Below are 21,770 nucleotides of genomic sequence, written 5' to 3' on the forward strand. Positions count from 1 at the left end.
ATTTCCATTCCTTATATGCAAATGAACGGGGCGTGGTTAGCTCACAGGTCCAGAGACCCAGACCAAAGCAACAGCACCACACTGACTACTCGAGAAGAGGAAGAAAATGGAGGAGAAGGACTATAAGGCAAACTACTAAATGAAAATAACAACATGGAAGACGTCGGTGGGCTCCAAGACTTAACTGGTTCTTATCTGGTCTTATCTGGTCTTATCTGGTCCGCCCAATGCTGCTCTTCTGAGAGCAACCGCTCTGACAGCTCTCTCTAGTCTCTACTGGGAAACAGCTAAAAGTCCTTCTGGAGGTAAGCAACGCTACACAATTACACCCAGTCTGAGAGTAAAATATGTCTCGAAGGTTCGTTTTGCTTTCTTACAACGTTTAATGTTAACGTAACCTTACGTTTGCTAGGAGGCTATCGTTACGAGCTAGCTGTCTTAGCTAACAACAGTTAGCAGCTAACCTTTTCGGCAGTTTGTGTTGCCCCTGAAAAACGTGATGTAGTTATTTAAGGGTATGTTAAATTAACGTTATTTTACAAGTTGAGAGAGTTAAGTTGTGTTTAAAATCGTCAATGTAATGCACGTTAGAGGTTTTGTGTTGGACATGAAGTTAGCTAACGTTAGCTAACTCCACCAGGTTAGCATGTTAAGCTGTACTTTCTGTGGCAGCTAGCTTAATACAAAGAGGGGTTTTGTGCTTCATTGCAAACTTTTCTTTGTTAATCTACCTGAAACTGTAGGGACAGTTTGTTTCTACTCAACTATACAGACCATTGTTGAGGAGATGCAAAACATACTGTACATGAGTTGGGTCCAACATATACCTTGAGTAATGTTACTTTGCTGCTAAAAATGAAACATCATTATCAGATGAGGACATCACCCAAGTGTGTGAGCCTGTCAGGGGATTTGATCTGTTCTCTGCATGTCCTAAACACTGCTCTGGTATTACTTATCTTGTAACATGTAAGTCTCCCGCTCTTGTCATCTTTCAGGCTTTGCATTTGAACTCCTATGACTGGTTGCGGACTTGAAGGGAACGCCTTCCTGACATCCAGGAAAAAGGTGAGATTATAATACATTTGAATGCCAAAAGCAAGTTATTGTTTTTAACTTTTGAAATATGATTGTTTTGGGGCATTTCAGTTTTATTGGACAGGCAGTGGAGATCTACTGGAAACAGTGGAGAGGGAGGAGATGATATGCAGCATACGGCCCAGCCGGATGGTTGCTGCTCCGTGTGGAACGTGTCCTATCAGGTAAAGCACTTTGGTACCCAGTTATTTATGGTGTTGAGTTTGAATTTAGCTTTTGGAATGTAATTTCCAACAGTGCATTGTGAAGACTGAAAAAACAGCCTCAGGTTAAAGCTTGACATGATTTGGTCTTTTACTTAAGAAGGTGTTTGTCCTCCTGTGTTGTCTTATTTCCTTATCTTTCTTTCAGGTGTAACATCTACCAATGGTTGTACATGACAGAGACCTCCTCCACCTCTTTGCTGTCTTACTAGTCAATCCTTCTGATCAGGTCCTTTCCTAAATAGTGGTAAGTTTTACAGTTCAGTGTACGTTAATTTAGTAACTTAATGCTTTACCGCTGTTGAATAAATCCTATATTGCTAGTCATTTTATTAAAACTACGATTTGTAAACTTTTTGATTCCAATTACAATACTCTTTTTGTTATAATTGTAAAACATATCTTAACATCCATCAGCAATCAATACAACAAATCATCCAACACTAAATAGAAGAAATCTGGACCTATTTATTTTGATACAGCAGCATGTGTTGGGACTGCTCATTGATGTCATCAAGAGCCATTGAGTCTACCTTTTGTAGTCGGCCTCTCAGAATGTTTAGCATTTCTTTGTATTTTAACATTCCTATAATCATTAGTTTTTTTATTGTTTTGTTCTTCATTTTTGTTGTGAGAATCACTTTGCAATTATTGTGTAAGTGCTATATAAATAGTTATACTAATATTATTGTTGTTACTATTATTAATAATGTCTTCTTTGTTTTCTTTATTCATCGCTGCAGAAAGGATCATGCCAGCCCACATCAAACACCTGATCAAGAGCTTGTGAACCTCACTGCTGCAGACACCTGTGTGATATTCCACTCTGACTGGAACCCTCAAAATGACCTGCAGGTACAATATATATATATATATATCTGCTCTGTCCGTCCTAAAGATAGTTCAATAGGGCTACAACAACAACAGTCTTTCCGTTTATTCCCTCGGTTCTTTAAGTGTATATTTTCCCATTTAATGCTTAAAAACGTTGAACAGCAGCTGCACATGATGCTCTTTTGACCCCTCTTTTAATTTTGTATTTCAGGCTCAAGCTCGGTTCGTCATCGTTTTGGCCAGTCTAAGGCGGTGGAGGTGTACCGTCTGATCACTAGAGACTATGAGAGGGAAATGCTGGATAAAGCTAGTCTGAAGCTCGGGCTGGACCGTCCCGTCCTGCAGAGCATGAGTGGCAACAACAACGGGGTGAGAAAAAGAAAATCTGTCATATTTCTAGATGCCAAGTCATCTTTGGGTCAGTCGCTGTTGCAGTACGCTTAGTTTATTTTCAAAAAGAGTTTTCTAAATCCACTTGTGTAAATGTCTCTCTGCGTCGCCTTTAGCCGGTCCAGCAGTTCTCCAAGAAGGAGATCGAGGACCTGCTGAGGAAAGGAGCCTACGCCGCCATCATGGACGAGAACGACGAAGGCAATCGCTTCTGCTAGGAGGACATCGACCAGATCCTGCAGCGAAGAGCCACCATCATCACCATCACCGGGTATGTTCTTAGCAGCACTAGCCACTTGCTCTTTGTGAGACACCAAGTACTTGGTTATTTGAAATGTAATATTGATGATGTAATAATTAAAACTAGGGATGGGTACCGAGCCCCAGTATTAACGGGGCCCCAGGGCTGAATTATTAAAGACCGTGGTACCGTTAACGTCCAATGTTATCAATCTTTTTATCGTTACGGGAGACATTTAAAAAATAGATGTCATATGTATTATATCTACATAAACATTATATCGCAGTCTTACTGCAACTCCGTTTCTAATATGCAATAAGACTACAAAAGTGCGTCTATGATTTATTTTCGATCTTTCCAATCCAGACGAGATCTCTCTCCCCTGTCGGTGTGCGAGGGGGTGGGGCAGTTTACACACAGAACCTGCTACATGCATGCAACACACACACACACACACACACACACACACGCGTGCGCGCACACAAACACATGGCGGAGAGAACTAAGCGCCCCGAGGGTAGTTATGTTACCCGTCTTGAGCATGGATGTATAATAAGAACTGGATACAGCGTCGGAGGAGGGGTCTCGTTCTTTCCTATGAGAGCTGCTCATTGGCGCATGAAGTCAAAATGGCCCAACTTTTGAGAGAGCGAAACGTCACAGATTACCCGTCATGCCTGGCTGTCAGAGCAGAATAACCCGTTTGTGCGCTCACAGAGCATGCGCCCCTTAAGCCCCGCCCCCGAGCACACACTCTCGGCTCACTAGAAAGAATGGAGAGAGAGAATAAATCTAGATTCGGCTTTTAGTGCATTTTACAACTTTAAGAACTTAATGATTCTATGGCTATACAATAGTTCATACTGGGTAGTTTATTTAGTTTCAAAAAAATGATCCACCGAGTTACAGACGTCTCTTTCCCAATGTTAGTCAATGGGAAAAAGTATTTCTGGGCCGGTCGACGTCACAGACTGATAAGGAAATTGTAGTACCGCCGTTTGGACACAACGAATATTTTCCTCAGAGTCCGGCACACTTCCTGGGGGCTTGGTCTTGAGGTGGAAAATGCTCATTGCCAATAGTGCAATAAGAATTTAGCATGTAAGGGCGGTAACACAAGCTATTTGTCTAAACATTTAGCAAAAGTGCTCCACATTCAGACGGAGGAATGCACCGGGTTCGACTGTCTTTCTAGTAGCTCTGTAGCCCCATCCACGAGTAACGTTTCCACGTCGGGTATATATTATGTATGCTAGCAGCAACACACATAGTTAACTCAATGATACAAACATGGGTTAATGATTAGAGGAAACTGAGTTATTTATTTTGTTAAAGTTACAGCTATTCTGTTTACAGTTCTGTCATCACATAATTGAATAAGATTTGTTAAAACATTGTTGTTTCTTATTTTCAGTTTGCTTCAAGCAGTGGCTGCACGAGAAAGACGTGGAGGACCAAGAAATGCTGGCCAGATTGGCAAAGACCGGAAGATACATAACAGAGAAGATAATGGATATTAACAAGAGAAAGAAAAAAAAATGTTTATAATTTCTTTGTTGCTGTTTACATTTTGAATTATATTTGTTATTTTTAAATCAAATGCATCTTTTTTAGATGATATATTTATTTAGATGTAGGTTTTTTTTGTAATATTATTGTATTAAGTATAATTTATTAAATACAAATACTGTTATGAACACTATACAATGTCTTTATTTTGATAGTTACCAGAATACATTGTATATTTAATACTAACATAAGCTGGTGATAGATAAATGCTGGTCTGCTGGTATGCCAGCAGACAAATATTTATAAAGACAGGGTATGGCTGGGGTAGGCGACACCCATACCAATAAATGGCTTAGCCCCACCATGAAAAATGATGTTAAAGTAAGCAAAATAAAGTCCGCCAACTCGCGCGGAGTAAATTGCACAGACAGCAGTTAGTAAGATTGATTTCAGCCACTTGTCTGGAAATACCGAAGACCAGAAACGGTTTTGAAAACTTTTGTCACGTAGTGATCGTCTTCCCAATAGAACATCTTTGATAATGTCTTCTGGCCAATCAGAATCAAGATAACGGCGTGGTGTTGTTGCAGGAAGTCCCGACGGAGAATACTTTTGCTGTAGTACAGGGGTGCACATAACTGGTACGCAGGTTATGTGCGTAATCTGAAATGCGTACCGTCACTTGTGTCACAAAGCGCATTTGCGTACCGACGTACTTGTGAAGCTTTTCCAGAAGGCGGTTAGATCACCGGACGACAGAGTCGGTCTCCGTGTGCACAGACAGGGCTGCTGTTCACGTCGGTCTGTACAACGGAACTACGCCAAAACCGGCTGCGGAGGGAGACTCCTCCCTTCACTGGAGAACTGCGCTAAAACAGCTGATCACAACGTTCACACTCTGTGGTCACGAAGTACTCCACTCCACTAGCGCCCCCCCCCCTCCCGTCGACTTTCCTGAAGTTTCTAAGTAAGATAGAAATCAATACGTAATGAATTAAGACCCCACGGTTTGATGATTGATAGGTGCTCTCTTTCATTTTGACACACATCATTTTTTTACAATAAACATGTTAAATGGATATATCCGCCTTCTTTCATTTATCTTTCCATTCCCACAACAATATACATAAAGAAATGACATATTTTGGACATAGTTCGAATGGTGATTAATCTGATTAATTAATTTTTAAGATGTGATTATTCTGATTAAACATTTTAATCGTTTGACAGCCCTAATTTATTTATTTTTGGATTAGATCATAGATATGTCCATGAGTTAAGAGATGGAATGATATGATGATTCACACTCATGTACAGTAGGTGGCGGCAGGGGCGGATCTAGACAAATATTCATGGGGTGGCAAGAGGGTGGCAGGAGATTTTGAGGGGTGGCATCCCCTGACAGAAGTATATGCTGATTTAAATCGCAATCATATCAATCAATTAGGGGTGTAACGGTACACGTACCCGTACTGAAATTATTCAGTACGGGCCCTTCGGTTCGGTACACGTGTGTACCGAACGAATATAGCGTTAAACGTAAACAAATTGAGAACATGAACAACTTTCTGGAAGTAATCTCAGGTATATATCATAGAGCGACCAAGTAATTTCATTGGACGAGAGGCATACTATGAGAGCTGGTCACAGGGATGCGTTCAAATGTAGTCAGTAATTTGAGGAACTGTCGAAATGGCGAACGCAGATAAAGTTGAGCTGAAAATCCTCCAGCATCATTGAAGTCTCCGGTTTGGGAACATTTTGGTTTCACAGTTACGTACAAGGATGACGGACAAAGACAGGTGGACCGAACCAAAGCTGTTTGTCGGTATTGTTCAACTAACATTGGTTACACGGCTGGCAATACATCACACTCATTTGAAAAGGCATCACCCGAATGTGAATATCGCCGGTACCAAAAGAAAAAAGACTGAAGTGCAAACCCAACTCCCACTAGCATTTAAGCCTCCACCACTCGCAGAAAGTTCAGACCGAGGCAAAGCTATTACAAACGCCAAGTATCCTTATGTTGCCATGTTAGCAAAGCGCTACCTGGCTGTATCTGCTGCCACTGTCCCTAGAGAGGGTGTTCTCCACAGCAGGAGACATTGTTAGTGCCAGCAGATCTGCCATTTCAGCAAGCAATGTGGACAAGTTAATCTTTCTTTAAACAACATGAAAATACAATGACAAGCAAGTCCTAATGTCAAGCTGGCTGCTTAGGTACTAGTGCAGTTCATCGACATGCTGCACCTTAATGTTTATTTGACTATATGTTGTATTTATTTGAATACATTAGTCACAGTTTAATAATAATTAAAAAAATGTTTTTAATGTTTTGTGATAATTTTTTCTGCTGTACCGAAAACGTACCGAACCGAACCGTGACCTAAAAACGAGTTACGTACTGAACTGAAATGCTTGTGAACCGTTACACCCCTACAATCAATGTTAACTTGGAAAGCCACAATATTAATATTTTAACTCAATCACATAGGTGATATTATTGTGGCACATCAGTAAAGCCTTACATATAAGGTGGCAGACGTAATTTAATGAATTTTAACTGAACAATAACTGAATGAGTTTGTTTCACTCTTAGACCAGCAGGGGTTCCAAATCTATGCAGACTGCTGCAATAAGTACATTAATTAACTGTCTCATTGATGTTTGTCTGAATGAATATGATACTATTAACAATCATATTATTCCTATAAGCTGTCAATCACTGTTAATAAATAATAATAATAATAGATTTAATTTGTTAGCGTTTTTACAGGTGCTCAAAGACGCTTTACAGATATAGTGAAGAACTGTTATGATTCACATATTCATTTAGTATTGAATAAACTATATTTATTTTTTGGAGGAGTTAATGATGAATGTTCATCAAGATGCTTGCTCACCCTCCTTCAAATTTGAAAAACAAGTAATTATATCATTATTGATATACAGTTACAACCTTGACTTTACATCAGAAAGAACAAACATTAAAGAAGTGACTAACTGCATCAGTTAGGGTTAAAAAACGTGTATTCAGCTAAAACATCGCTGCAGTTATTATCCAGTGGAAGGTCCTTACCTACTGGCCTAGTTAAATCAAAGTGGTTACTTTCTGTTGGCTGGGCAGTGTAGTTTTACACACCGTCTTATTTTACTTTCTCAGGACTTAAAACTGTTTTTTGGTGGCAGACCCCCTCAAAGAAAAACAAATATATACACGCATACAAGGTCATCATCTTAACAGTTTGTTATTCTCATCGAGTCATCCGTGAGCAGAGCATCAAGTTGGCATGTCTATTACAGCTGAATGCGGCGATTACTATTTTGTTCAGCAAAACGCCTCACAAACTTATTAAGATCAACAACTGTAGTGCGTTTTGATTCAATGCTGAGTACAGCCAAACTGACAGTCTCTTCTCTGTCAGTGTAGACCGCAAATACCTCATTCCTTCAGTGCTTGGTTCCGAAAGGCTTCTCGTTTTGCGTCGTCCCGTTCAAATGAATTCGCCACCAATCATATTTCCACTCTCGCGCCAGGACCGGGGGAGGGGTTACATGACGTGCATCTTGTGCTGCATTCACTTGCACTCGGACATTAGAGACTTTCTCTCATAAATGTCCGATGAGCAACAACTTTTCTTTCAAAACAAAGATGCCAACTGGGGTGGCAGCTGGGGTGGCAAGGCTATTGTTTAGGGTGGCAGTTGCCACCCCATGCCACCCCGGTAGATCCGCCCCTGGGTGGCGGTATGCACCTTAAAGTTGTTTGCAATCCACCAAAAGACCGAGAGAAGAAGAAGTCAACTGGTTTGCCAACGGACAATTTACACCGAAGAAGAAGAAGCGAACATTTCTGGCGGGTGAAATTTAGATTACATGCGATGTCTGACTCTGAGAATTTAGTAGTTTGCCTTATAGTCCTTCTCCTCCATTTTCTTCCTCTTCGCGAGTAGTCAGTGTGGTGCTGTTGCTTTGGTCTGGGTCTCTGGACCTGTGAGCTAACCACGCCCCGTTCATTTGCATATAAGGAATGGAAATGTCTCATGAAATACAAGTCACATGAAATAAGCCATTATGAAATACGAGTCTCTTGAAGTAAAGAAACGCGTCATTATAAAATACAAGTCACATGAAATAAGCCATTATGAAATACGAGTCTCTTGAGATAAAGAAACGCGTCATTATGAAATACAAGTCATCTGAAATAAATAAATGTGTCATTATGAAATACGAGTCTCTTGAAATAAATAAATGTGTCATTATGAAATACGAGTCTCTTGAAATAAATAAATGTGTCATTATGAAATACAAGTCTCTTGAAATAAATAAATGTGTCATTATGAAATACAAGTCTCTTGAAATAAATAAATATGTCATTATGAAATACGAGTCTCTTGAAATAAATAAATGTGTCATTATGAAATACAAGTCTCTTGAAATAAATAAATGTGTCATTATGAAATAAAAGTCCCATGAAATAAATAAATGTGTATTTAAATGTACATGTATACATATTTATTGCCTAATTTATTTATTGCCTAATTTATTTCATAGGCATATTTATATATATATGTATTTATTTAATTATTTATGTATATATTTATTTATTTAATATTGGCTTAAATGGCATTCCATACCAGGAAGGCCATTCTTAAGTATTTGAGTGGAACAGGATTGATTGGAAGAATTTAAAACAACGTAAACAACACAATGGTATAATTCCACAAGTGGTGATAGGATGATATGGTGATACACTCTCTTGTACAGTAGGTGGCGGTATGCACCTTAAAGCTGTTAACAATCCGCCAAAAACTGAGAGAAGAAGAAGAACCTGGATCCACGTGGCGTCTCCTCGCTACGGTTCTCTCTCTGTGTTCCTGAGAAAGTGTGTGTGAGCTCCAGCTCTACTGATCCATCATCTGTGTGTCTGGATAAACCTCCGAATGGACTGTGTGCTCTTTCTTCTGGAGCGTTTACCTCGGACTACAGGAGCTAGCTTAGCATGCTAGCTGGAAACACGTTAGCAACACTAGTCAGATTGAGAGTTTGATGCAGAGAGAAACGGTGTGTTTAACGGAGTCTGCAGGAAAAGGTGATCTAGGAAACATGAGTAAAGTCCAAATGCTGCTGTCGTTGAAGAAGCAGCGACTCACTGCTGCTAATGAAGAGATATTTGCTCTGTTTGAACAAACAATAGCAGAGCTCGAGGAGGAGCTGTTTCTTTCCAAAGAGGAGAACAAGAGACTCCAGAAACTACTGGACGCTGTTTCACAGCCTCAGCTTCGGATACACAGAGCAGGTCTGTTCCCTGTACCCTTAATTAACACTTTACACTCTTCAGTAGCACTTTATTATCACATTATTAACACTTAGACCCTTTATCAGCACTTGCTGCAGGCAGCAGATCCTGAAGTAAAAGTACAAACACCACACTGTGAAAATACTCCATTACCAGTTAAAGTACTGCATTCATATCTTATTTAAGTAAAAGTATGTAAGTATTATTAGACACATGTACTTTATTATAATAATTCAAATGTATTTCGGAAGAGCAAACCTACCAAAATAAATATATTTATAAAAATACATACATTGAATAATATGCCATTTAATGTACTGATTTAAATATGACCCATGCATGTGGGCACTAGGAGTGGAGTGCACCAGCTGGGTGTAAAAAAGTAGGGCTTAACTCTAACGTCGGGCTTAGCTACATCGACTTCGTGATTCGAATTTACACCGAGTGCACCAAGCCTGACTAGTCTCGGGCGTAGCTGCGCCTGGTCTTAAGATGCGCGTCCACATGAATACACGCGAAACAGTAATTGTTGCCAAGCAACACACGTCTATACAATTTAACACTCGAACTCCTCCATTCAGAGCAAGCTAAGAATTGAATAAAGAATATGGATAACGGAAAGAAGAGAAAAACACATTTTTTTAGGGCTTAAGTCTAAGTGGAGCACTAGTCATAACTTTAGTTTGGTCTTAACCTTCGGTTCTACAACGGACGTAGAGTTACGCCCAGCTGGTGCACTCCACTGTAGTTGGTTACATGTGACATACATTGATACTTTAGTTTGAATGTGCTTCTTTATTCACCTTTTCTTTTTAAATGTGTAAAAGCAAATAAAAACAAATACTTTGGATTCATTCAAATTGCGGGAGAATAATGTAGAATGATCAAGGGTCGAGTATCTTTCACGGCTCAGGTTTATTGTACAGTAAGTCAAGACATTACAGCCCGTCCACACTACAGCTTCGACAGCTTCAAAAACGGTTTCCAACGCGTTCACTTTGAATGGGGTGACGTCACGTTGCCTCGCTTTTAGCCGAACTGAATTGTGGGTAGCATAGCCAGGGTTCGTACGGGTGCTTGAAATCCTTGAAAATGCTTGAAATTTGACGTGGTGTTTTCAAGGTTGGGAAAGTGCTTGCATTTTGGGAATGGTGCTTGAAATTGAGATAAAGTGCTTGAAAATGTAAATGCTTTACTTTTACAATAAATTGCTGTCTGTCTGAATAGTTCGCTTTTTAGATTAAAAGAAAAATAATTGCTTCGCTTCTCCATAAAACAGCTCCGCTGCACCTTCCCGCGCTATGCGCGCGACCTGCAAGTATTTGTGTTACGTGTGACCTGGGCATTCTGATGAGAGTAATAGATGACTGTGTGCCAGGAGGTTGCAGTTTCAACGAGCGTTGACTAGCAGAAGACAAATACAAGCCATGGCTAAGACGAGGGTCAAGCCCACGAGTAGCCTCCTGCAAAGTTTGCAAAAATAACGATGCGAGAGTCTGCGCTGACGAGCCACATGAAAGGTACGCCGTAGAAGAGCATTTTAGATTAGGCTAACGTTGCATGTTACGTTTGTTTAAGCTAACGTTAGCTAGCTGAATAGCGAACTCGATGAGGGATAATAATAATTGCAGGGGACAATCATTTCAGAGGAGCGTACCTACAGTCGCCATCCTGTGGTGTTCAGAGGATGAAGCACTCTAGGCCGCAAGGTGAACCTCGAAAAGTCCTTTAGAAAAGAAATCCCGCTCCACAGAAGTGGAACTACATAATCTTTAGTTCATAAAAAAGAACGAGTCATGCTTATCCACTAGAGATGTTAAGATTCACTGATTCGCATCGGTGCACCGGCATAAACGTTCAAGATGCGAGTGCACCGGTTGAAAGAGTGCACATCGGCTACAGTTTGGGTTGAACCGGGTTGAACTCGCGATGCATCGATTGCGTACCGTCTTTGCATCGGTAAAAAACCGATTCATTCATATAAAATCCCCTAATCTTGTCAACGCTCAGCAGAGACGATCTTTGATATTTGCTTTGCCACTACGGAGGCCGAGAGTCTCAGTTATCAACACACACGGAAGTCGAGGAGAAAGAGAAACACAGCGCACCGAAAAATACCTACAAATCAAACGTTTGGTAACACTTCGGATTGTTCAAGAAAGACGGTGTAATAGTCCTTTATGCTAGGCTATATAGTTGACCGCAGGTCATGGAGAGTAATAAGGTATCCGTAGACTTTTGTATGAGGTATCTTTATTACTTAACAGGTCTACAGCCATGATACATAGATCCGTCCTAGATGCGGGCTTGCATACACACAGTATCACTCCGCAGCCGCACCCCATCAGTAACGATGGTATATGGTATATGTGTATATGTGTATATGTGTATATATATGTGTATATGTGCGCGGCACAGACGGTCAACTTGAAAAATCGCTCGCAAATTGTTAACGATGCCGAGCCGATTTAAAGTACACAAGTAGTACGAGGAACTTAGCGACGCACATAAAGAGGCGACACTGGGTCTGCGGCTGAAACGAGAAACCTCAAAGTTAGACATATGAGTTAAATCACTCAGTGAGGTGTTCTGTCAGAGAGAGTGGTGTTTAGTTTACAGCAGCCTGTGACGGCCAATAATAATTTAAATGTATTCCTCACTGTAAGCAGTTATGAAATACCTGTTTGTGAAAGGTTATTTGTATTATTTATTGTTCATATAGAACCCACCGCTTTCTGCTCACTGGTGAGTTAGCCTATGAATGAGTGTTAAGCACATCAGGCTGGCAGCTGTATGGGCATTGCTCTATGGTAGCTGTTATTTGCACATTGTTAATCATGAGCAATGCATCCTTACATTGTTTAACTGTGAGGTGTTATACAATTGTACTCTGGAGAGCTTTTAAAGGTAAAAAAAATAAACGGCATGATGGGATGTGCAGTACCAAATATGTAAAGCACTTTTTTGTAAATGTATGATTTGCTGCATATAAGGAATAAAACAAAAATCCTCTGTCGTACCAAATTGAAGTATCATTATTTTTGCATCGTGTTGAATCGCATCGTATCGCACCGAATCGCATAATGTTGTATCAAATCGTATCGAACTGTATCGCAACAGGGGTGAATCGTATCGCATCGCCTGGTGTTTCAAATGTATCGTTAATGTATCGTATCGTGGCAACGTATCGAGATGCGCATCGCATCGGCCTCAGTGATGGAGATGCACATCCCTATTATCCACCAAAGAAAAGTTCGTCGCTAAAATTCCTGTCAATTCTTCTAGGCACGTAATTATTGGCTGAACTAGTCCCTTCAAAGCGTAATAATATCTTGGTCAAAAGTAGTGCCACGGTTTGTCACGTGATCGTGCTACACCAATTGGGTAGCTGCATATTGTCAACAGAAGTGAAAGATGGCCGCCTACATGGTTACGCTAAACCAGACCAAATGGATTCTAAACAGTGCTGTATGCTTGTTTTATGTCATGTTTTGTCATATGTCTTAATACATCACTAAGTCCGAGGTATTTGCGCGGTATTTGTGAGAGGTTTTACTATCTGGGAACAGAGTTGACCATCGAATCAACATTGGCTAGCAGCGTTTATCAGCCAACTCCAGCTACAACAACATTCCTGGACTACCATGTTCGCATCGCTAGGTTCATTGGCTGAGCTCGTGGATTATTCCATTAGACTGAGGACTTTTTGTCTGTCTGTCTGTTGTTATTGTTACCCTGTACACGTTAAATGCACTCTTACAATAAACATGACTTGATTTCATACATAGCTGCGTCCAAGAAGGTTAACTTGTTACGTTAAGTAATTTAGATCAATAAAATGCAGTACTTATACCAATGACCATTGATTCATTTATTTACTCATTCATCATATAATAATTTGATGAATTGCATTATTATTATTATAGATTATTATTATAGATATATATAGATTATTATTATAGATATAGATTATTATTATAGATATATATAGATTATTATTATAGATATATATATATATTATATTATTATTATTATTATTGTAATATGATAATATTGTATTTGTAACTTCAAAATCAATGCCACCGTTGTAAGCTTGTCCTGTACGTATTCCATCTTGTATTGGTAAAATAATCAACCTTTTCGTGCTTCACAGACGTAATATGCATGTAACAATGTTTGTGTGTTGATCATTTTGACTTTTTGAGACTTTTTGGTGCGTTTTCCTCGTCCCCGCTACTCGATGAAACCATGGCGGTCGCCATTTTTTCCAAATCTGTTTGTTGATACCGGTATATGCAGCTACCCAATTGGTGTAGCACGATCACGTGACGGACCGTAACATGACGTGCTTTCACTGAGTTGATCTCTTTTCTATAGACGGCGGAGGCGGGCAGCGTCAGGTAAAAAAAGTTATTTAGCCTTCCCAAACCTGAGCCTCACGCGCCGCCTATGGGGGATGTGCTAGTGACTTATCCGACTGGCCCACTTCGGTACCGGCCCATCGGGATTCGTCCCGATGGCCAGTCCGCCACTGCACCCAGCCCACGTAAACTGTCAACGGGGGGAGCCTCGCTGCGGGGAAACGGTGGACCTAGTGTCCCGATCGGAGTGGGAATAATAATAATAATAATCCGTGCATCTATCCATTAATTTCCCCAACATTGTGGTGAAAAAACCACACGTTTAATCCATGTTGGTGTACTACAACTACAAAAAGCATCGGTTTGTTTTCTCATCAGGAAATGCAGAAACAAACGATTTTTAATCATCATTCTCACGATCATTTAATCTATCATATGTTCGCCGAATTGACATGAAAGCACTAATACATGTAGTTTCATCCACTTGAGTTTACACCTACAAAAATAATCGATTTGTTTTTTTATCACATCCTACGGGAGGAAATTCAGCAGCTCTCACTACCGATTTGTAATCCTAATGTAATCATCATCTTCACCACGATCATTTATGTTTATGTTCGCCAAATTGACATGAAAGCACTGACAAATATGAATATACTGTAGTCAACTTCATTAAAACGTTATTAACGTGCCCAAACTCAGTAATTCACCATTTCTACGCATGACAACACACTTTGTCCGTGTTTGGCTCTCTCGCCGCACAGTGAAGCGTTCCCGCATTGACGTCACTTCCGGCTTCCCCCAAAACTTCAAAATGAGTCGAAGGAATTTCCCCGCGATGTTCGAAATTATTGATATTTAACGGAACGGTATCGCTTTTTCTTTTTTAAACTGACTGTTCGAGATTACTAGTAGCCCAATATTTCATTGCACAACAGTTGTTGGGATGCTGTCACAGGCTCTTTAAGGGTAGACACTAAAGGTGAATACAGTAAAAGATGGAGCGCTCCATTTCAGACGCCAACCCGTGCGGGTCCGTGATCGGCACGGGGTGGGCCCCTGCTGAAAAGGAAAACCCCCCCGCAGGACTTGAAACGCCCCCTTGATAAATACATTTAATTAAAATGAAACCAGCTGCAATGGATCATGGATCCACCAGGGGGAGCCGTGATTAAAAAGCTGCCACACTGGAACTCATGTGAAATAAACAGCTGATCTACAGGTATCTGATATAGCGGATATTTGTTAAGATCCATATGTCACGGATAGAATCATATTCTGTGCTAAATAAGAGACATGTAATCATTTACCATGTTTTTATTTAACAAAATAATGTTTAATTCACGTTGGCGTAAGTACAAAACCATCGCTATGTTTTTAGATCAGGAAATGCATCCAGGCTCAAACAAACGATTTTCAATCATCATCCTCACGATCATTTAATGTACATATGTTCGCGAGTTGAAATGAATGCACTAAATTTAATCCACGTGAGTTTACAACAACAAAAATAATCGCTTTGTTTTTATATCACATCCGACCGGAGGAAAATGCAGCACGGGTCTCACTACCGATCATCCTAATCCCACGGGCAAACAATCATATGTACAGTGTTAATAGTTTACTGTATTATTAGTGTCTAATATTACTGGGGATTTCGGAATGGTACTGGATTTTGATTTATTGTATCGGCTTCATATCGCAATATATTCCCGAAGTCTGAAATGCAAAAATGTCCCACATTAGGGCAATTCACCCTCCATTTAATCATTCATACAAAATCATATTTCGTGTCTTTTTAACAAAATAAATGTGTTTTAATCCACATAATTTACTGTGTTAATTGTTTTCTGTAGTATTGTGCACATTACTTTTCGCTGCTTGTTGCACCCCTGGTTAGAAGCTAAACTGCATTTCGTTGTCTCAGTACCTGCAATATGTGCAATAACAATAAAGTTGAATCTAATCTTGAGCAGGAACAAATGTATTTAGGCTACTTAGTACATATCTGACATAAACGATTAAACACATTTGTGCATTCTTTAAACCGAGTCAAGCCGAGACCGGAGGTGGCGGCACATTAAAGTGTGCACCTGATTGTTTAACTTGAAGGTGCCTGATGTGAACATTTCCAGAAGAACTCTAGCTTGAATGCAGTGCATGACATTAAGGATTTTGGGCGATGGCCCTGTGGGCCATCTAAGCTAATTTACAGATGGCCCTGAGCCCAATAGAGATTGCCCTGAAAAATGCACGCGGACGAAATTAAGTACGAAGGGTTTGGGGGGCCTCCCCTAGAACATTTAGATTGTTGCAGGTCTTAAATGCTGTCTGGTTCTCTAGACTGAATTATAAGATGAACCACCACAATATAATATTGTTCAATTTCTTCATTTCACTTGTTTGTTTGTTCTTGTTTGTGTTTGCTCGCTTGCATGCCCTGCATAGCTATAAGAAATACTTAAGTTGTTGGTCAAGACACTTTCCATCTGATGAAGGCAAATGCCTTCATCAGATGTAAAAAAGTAGAAAACATTACATTCAGTTATTAATGCCAAAACAAACATTATTTACATTAGTATGGCCCCTGTTAAAAATGTTTGTAATGTTATCTACTGTAAGTTGGTCGAACGAATGCCTCCTCATCCGGAAGCTGACCGAGCAGACCCGAGCAGCAGTCGAGAGGAGCCGAGCGCATCCGCCAAGCACACAAAATGGCGACGTCAGAGTTCCCGTTAGCCGGCAAATCTAAATCTCTTCGGTCAAAATGTCCGGTCAAAAATAATTTCCCTTTAGCGCAATACCTCTTCAGTTGCGCCACTTATGTGACAGACAAGAAGAGTATGTGACAGACAAGAAGAGTCAACTCTAATGTCTAACACTTAATGTGGAGAAAGAGATGTCCTGTGTGGGTTGATTGTGCGTTGATCTGTTGGTAATGCCTCGAGGTTCCGGTGGGCATGTAAACAAATGCATAACGCTGCGCTATACTTTGTGACCTCACCCAGTTGCATAGCGACGCTTATTGTGTAGGTGTCTTTTAATAAACAGGTAGTCCTATCATTAGCTAGAACTAGCTGGATCTGATCGATATGGACATAAACGCGAGTGAAGTCTAATCTGACGGGAGAGAGAGATCAGCTGCTGCTGACGAGTGGACACGCAGCTCTGCATGATCACATGCAGCGGTGAGCGGACAAAACACACACTTCAGGTTAGAATATCACACGTAGCTATTTTAATTACCTCTCAAACTACCTAAACTAGTTATAGATATGTTTAGTTTTACTGTCGGGTCACTCATTACTGGATCCGCGAGCTGCATGATACTGGCACAATAGATTGCCCGATCGGGCAACCAGCAGGTGAGGCTTCATTGCCCGAGCTAAATACTAGATGGCCCCGGGCCATCGGGCAGTCCTTAATGTCGAGCCCTGTTGAATGGCCTTTGTATGTATACAGTAGGCCTACACATAGGCGGCGCGTGAGGCTCAGGTTTGGGAAGGCGAAATAACTTTTTTTTTCATCTTACGCTGCCCGCCTCCGGCGTCTATAGAAAAGAGATCAACTCAGTGAAATGCCTGCTGACCGATAAATGTGTTTTCATTAATGAAGTATGACATTGCGCTGTCAGTACCCTTGTCCCTGTTTGTGATTGGTCAAATGTAGCTAACCCAGCCCATTTCACGTGAACGCGTTCTCAGCTGGAGAGAGAAACCCTGGCTTGATTTACCGAGTTGATAACCAGCGCCGTAGGACCGTTTAGCGAGATCGCGTTTGTTAGGGTTAGTTAAGATAACTCAAGCATATCCAGGGTCTGTTGAACTGGCTTCGTGGTACAGGGCACAGGTGGCTGCATAGCAGCGCTAATGTCAAAGACATTATATTTTTATTTTACCAGGATGCAGTTACACAAATATTTGGGAAGGCTTAGCCTTCCCTAGCCTACAGCACCCGCCGCCCCTGGGCCTACAGTATAGCCCAACCATGTACACCAGGGGTGGCCAACCAATCAGAGGTAAAGAGCCAATAATTGTCCTGTGTTACTGCAAAGAGCCACATCATACAGTGCACACATGCTGGGTGTATGTCCCCCGACCTCTCTCTCCTTCTCTCTTTTGCTCTCAGCCTTTCTGTGTGCTCCCTCACTCTCTTCCTCTATGTGCCCCTCTCTATCTCTCACACATACAAAATGAAAATCTAAAAATGAACAATAATTGACACACACACACTCACATACAGAAACACATACCTCCGCTCAGCCAGATTTCCTATAAATGTCACAGTCCATGATATTGACAGAAATGGACTTAAACCTCTCCTACCAGTATTAAGACCAGAGGCCAGTTATAGTCAACCATTAATATTGTGTCTCACACACAAACTCTCAGTTAAAAACATTTGAAAAAAATAGTTATCTTACTATGCATGTTGCTTCTTGAAATGTGCAGAGGATGTGGAAGGGGCTCAAATGCATGAAAGGGCACATCATTTAATAAATATGCCTGGCCTTTATTCTGTCTGTATCTCACACACAGATTCATGACAGTTATTTAAAAATAAATGAAAATAAATAAAGTGTATTTTTGTTAATTCTCCTCACATGACATCTCAACTTTTCCTACCTAACTTTCTCAACCTGACAGAGATGCACTTTCTCTCTTGTTTATTTCTTTTCCGCGAATCACCAAATTCGGGAGCCCTTCTGTGCCAGTAGCCAGCTCTCCGGGAGCAGGCCTTCTCACATACACATATACAACTGCAAATTGTTACCGTTTTGATTTGACAACGTTATATTGAGTTATTACGGTTTTATCTGAGTTATATTTCTGCCGATCAGAAGCAGATCTCTCCCTTCACTGTCACATCGCGAGTGCAGTAAAGCCCGCCTCCAGTACTGCAGGATCTGCATTTTGAGTGGCTAAAGCACTTATTTGTTGAAAACTCTGTGTAACGATTGGGCTGGAACTTGTGTGTTGTTAACCCTTTGTGAACTGGGATACATATGCGCAAAAAAAAAAAAAGTTAAAATTCAATATGAACTGAGGAGCCGCATGAGACTGGGCAAAGAGCCGCATGCGGCTCGAGAGCCGCGGGTTGGCCACTCCTAATATACCAACCCAGTCTCACGGCATTTCGTGTTCACCAACACGATTTTTAATCTATTGATTCGTGTTCCCCAACACGATTTGCCCCTTTTTTTCGTGTTGCACATCACGATTTGTTTTCGTGTTGCACAGCACGATTTTAAAAGCAATGTATTTCTACTGCTTGCAGCACGTCTTTTTCTCCGGTCGAGTCGAGGAAGACCTGAAGCTGTGTGGTTCATAAAAACATGTTCTTACTCAATATCAAGCCACAATTATTGCTTTTATTTTAAATCGTATAATTTCGGACTTTTGTTGCCGTCTGTCTGTTATGTCTGCTCACCACCTCAAGCTCAACCTTGACAAGACTGAGCTGCTCTTCCTCCCGGGAAAAGATTGTCCAACTCTTGACCTGACAATCAACATCGGCACCTCAGTTGTTTCCCCGACTCAGACTGCAAGGAATCTGGGTGTGACCCTAGATAACAACCTGTCCTTCACTGCAAACATCGCTGCTACAACCCGTTGCTGCAGATACACGCTTTACAACATCAGGAAGATACGTCCCCAGCTGACTCAGAAAGCGACTCAGGTTCTGGTCCAGGCTCTCGTCATCTCACGCCTAGACTACTGCAACTCCCTCCTGGCTGGTCTACCTGCATGTGCCATCCGACCTCTGCAGCTCATCCAGAATGCAGCGGCTCGTCTGGTTTTCAACCTTCCTAAATTCTCCCACACCACTCCGCTCCTCCGCTCCCTTCACTGGCTTCCGGTAACTGCTAGAATCCACTTCAAGACACTGGTACTTGCTTACCGTGCTGCGAATGGATCTGGCCCTTCCTACATCCAGGACATGGTTAAACCGTACACCCCAGCGCGTGCACTACGCTCTGCATCAGCCAAACGACTCGTTGCGCCCTCGCTGCGAGGGGGACCCAAGTTCCCATCGGCGAAAACACGTGGGTTTGCTATCCTGGCTCCAGGATGGTGGAATGAGCTCCCCATTGACATCAGGACGACAGATAGCTTGCACATCTTTCGGCGCAAACTGAAAACTCATCTCTTTCGACTCCACTTCGAGCGTTAGAACGATTAACGAAGCACTTATATACTAATAAAGGACTGGATTACCTAAAGCCAGTTGAGTAGCACTTGAAATGTTTGGCTCTATGAAACCTGATATACTTATATGATTCTGTTTTCTTCAAGGTTGTGTCTTCCTGGTCGAATGTACTTATTGTAAGTCGCTTTGGACAAAAGCGTCAGCTAAATGCAATGTAATGTAATGTAATGTCTGTGAGGAAAAGAAATGGGGCTCAGAGCCTCAGAATACTGAAATCTGTATTTTTTAAATCTTTTTTTCCTTCTAATTTGTTATTCTTTTCAAAATAACACACTGTTATTTACTCACCAATAATACACAATTATCCTTGATTTTATTTATTGGTTTAATTCCATAATCGCGGGCTTTTTTGGCCTCCGTCAGGAACTGAATTTCAAAATAAAAATAACCGGACATAGGCATTACCCAAGATCCTCAGCTATGGTTTTAAGCTCGTTTATTGGATGTTTTAGCCGCAATGCATGCTGGGATTTGGTGTTTATATGATATGAAATCCGGAAAACATGTGTGTACCTTGTGTGCATCTAGTGGTTAAAGCACGTTATTGAATTATTGTGTTTGATTAAAAAAATATTAAGAGTACATACTTTCATAGGGGGAAAGTAGAAATATAGAATATAAAAAATCAAGAAGATACTATAAAGTGATCTCTACAATAAAACAGTTTAGTGCAGCATGTACAAAGATATTAATAGGAGGAGGTGCAAAACAGACAAACTCATTAACCTTTATTTAAACATTAAATAACAGATTAAGGTCTTCTTTTAAATAAGAAAAAAACTTTGGGGGTATCTATCTACAGATACATATTAAGCCTGACAAAGTACTTAACGTCTAATATATTGCTTTCCTGCAATGTTAACTATGTTGAAGCACTTATTTTAACTGATATTATACATATATACTCGTATGTATGTAGATAGAATAAGAAATGTGCAGAATATGACAGTTTAATGGTGGAGGTTCACACATATTGATAGATGTCTTGTAATGCACTGTTGAGGAACCTGTGACCCAAGTGTTTCATTCATTGCATAACTACACCGTAGTTGTGTATATGATATGTCAATAAACCTTTGAAAATCTTGAAAGGGATGTGCAAAATAGCCATAATATACAGTCTTTAATGAACTATTAGTAGAGAATAACGAGTAATGAATATACTTTATTAGTCGTTTCCATTCATGTCAATTGCAGATACATGTTTAGTCTTCTCAAGCACCAACTATCAAATATCTCTCCTGATTGTTGGCACTTGACAATCACCTTACCTGAATTTTACTCAGGTGTAACTAAAGTCTGATTTAAGGGTTGTTTATATTTCACATCATTAATCAGAATCTGCAAAGTAACTCAAATAAATGCAGTGGAGTAAAAATACCAGGTTAACCTCTGAATTGTAGTGGAGTAGAATTACAAAGTAACAATGAGCTGTCATGTGGGTATATATAGCGATTTTCACCCATTAATTAATTATATGTTTTACATTTGATAACACCAATGTGTTTAATACTGGCAACTTCTAATTGTGGGAAAAACGAAAACGTTCAGTAGAGACGTCTCATAGAACATTTGGCGAAAACCAATAGCCAGCATCCAGCATGTGTAGTTCTGGGGTGGGC

At 40.5% G+C, this 21,770-nt stretch overlaps 1 long non-coding RNA gene across 3 annotated transcripts; it reads left to right on the forward strand.

Annotated features, from left to right (window-relative positions):
- LOC117560343 lies at window positions 1–4,310 on the forward strand. Of its 3 annotated transcripts, XR_004571148.1 has the most exons (8): window positions 1–305; window positions 999–1,068; window positions 1,150–1,262; window positions 1,450–1,548; window positions 2,045–2,156; window positions 2,347–2,504; window positions 2,642–2,796; window positions 4,181–4,310. It is a non-coding gene; the product is annotated as an uncharacterized LOC117560343 (long non-coding RNA). The 3 variants fall into 3 exon arrangements; XR_004571149.1 differs by having other exon boundaries at window positions 1–358; window positions 999–1,262; XR_004571147.1 differs by having other exon boundaries at window positions 999–1,262.
- Window positions 4,311–21,770: the final 17,460 nt, after the last annotated feature.

The sequence above is a fragment of the Gymnodraco acuticeps genome, unplaced genomic scaffold (genome assembly GCF_902827175.1).
Source record: "Gymnodraco acuticeps unplaced genomic scaffold, fGymAcu1.1, whole genome shotgun sequence".
In the NCBI taxonomy this organism is placed as follows: Eukaryota; Metazoa; Chordata; class Actinopteri; order Perciformes; family Bathydraconidae; genus Gymnodraco; species Gymnodraco acuticeps.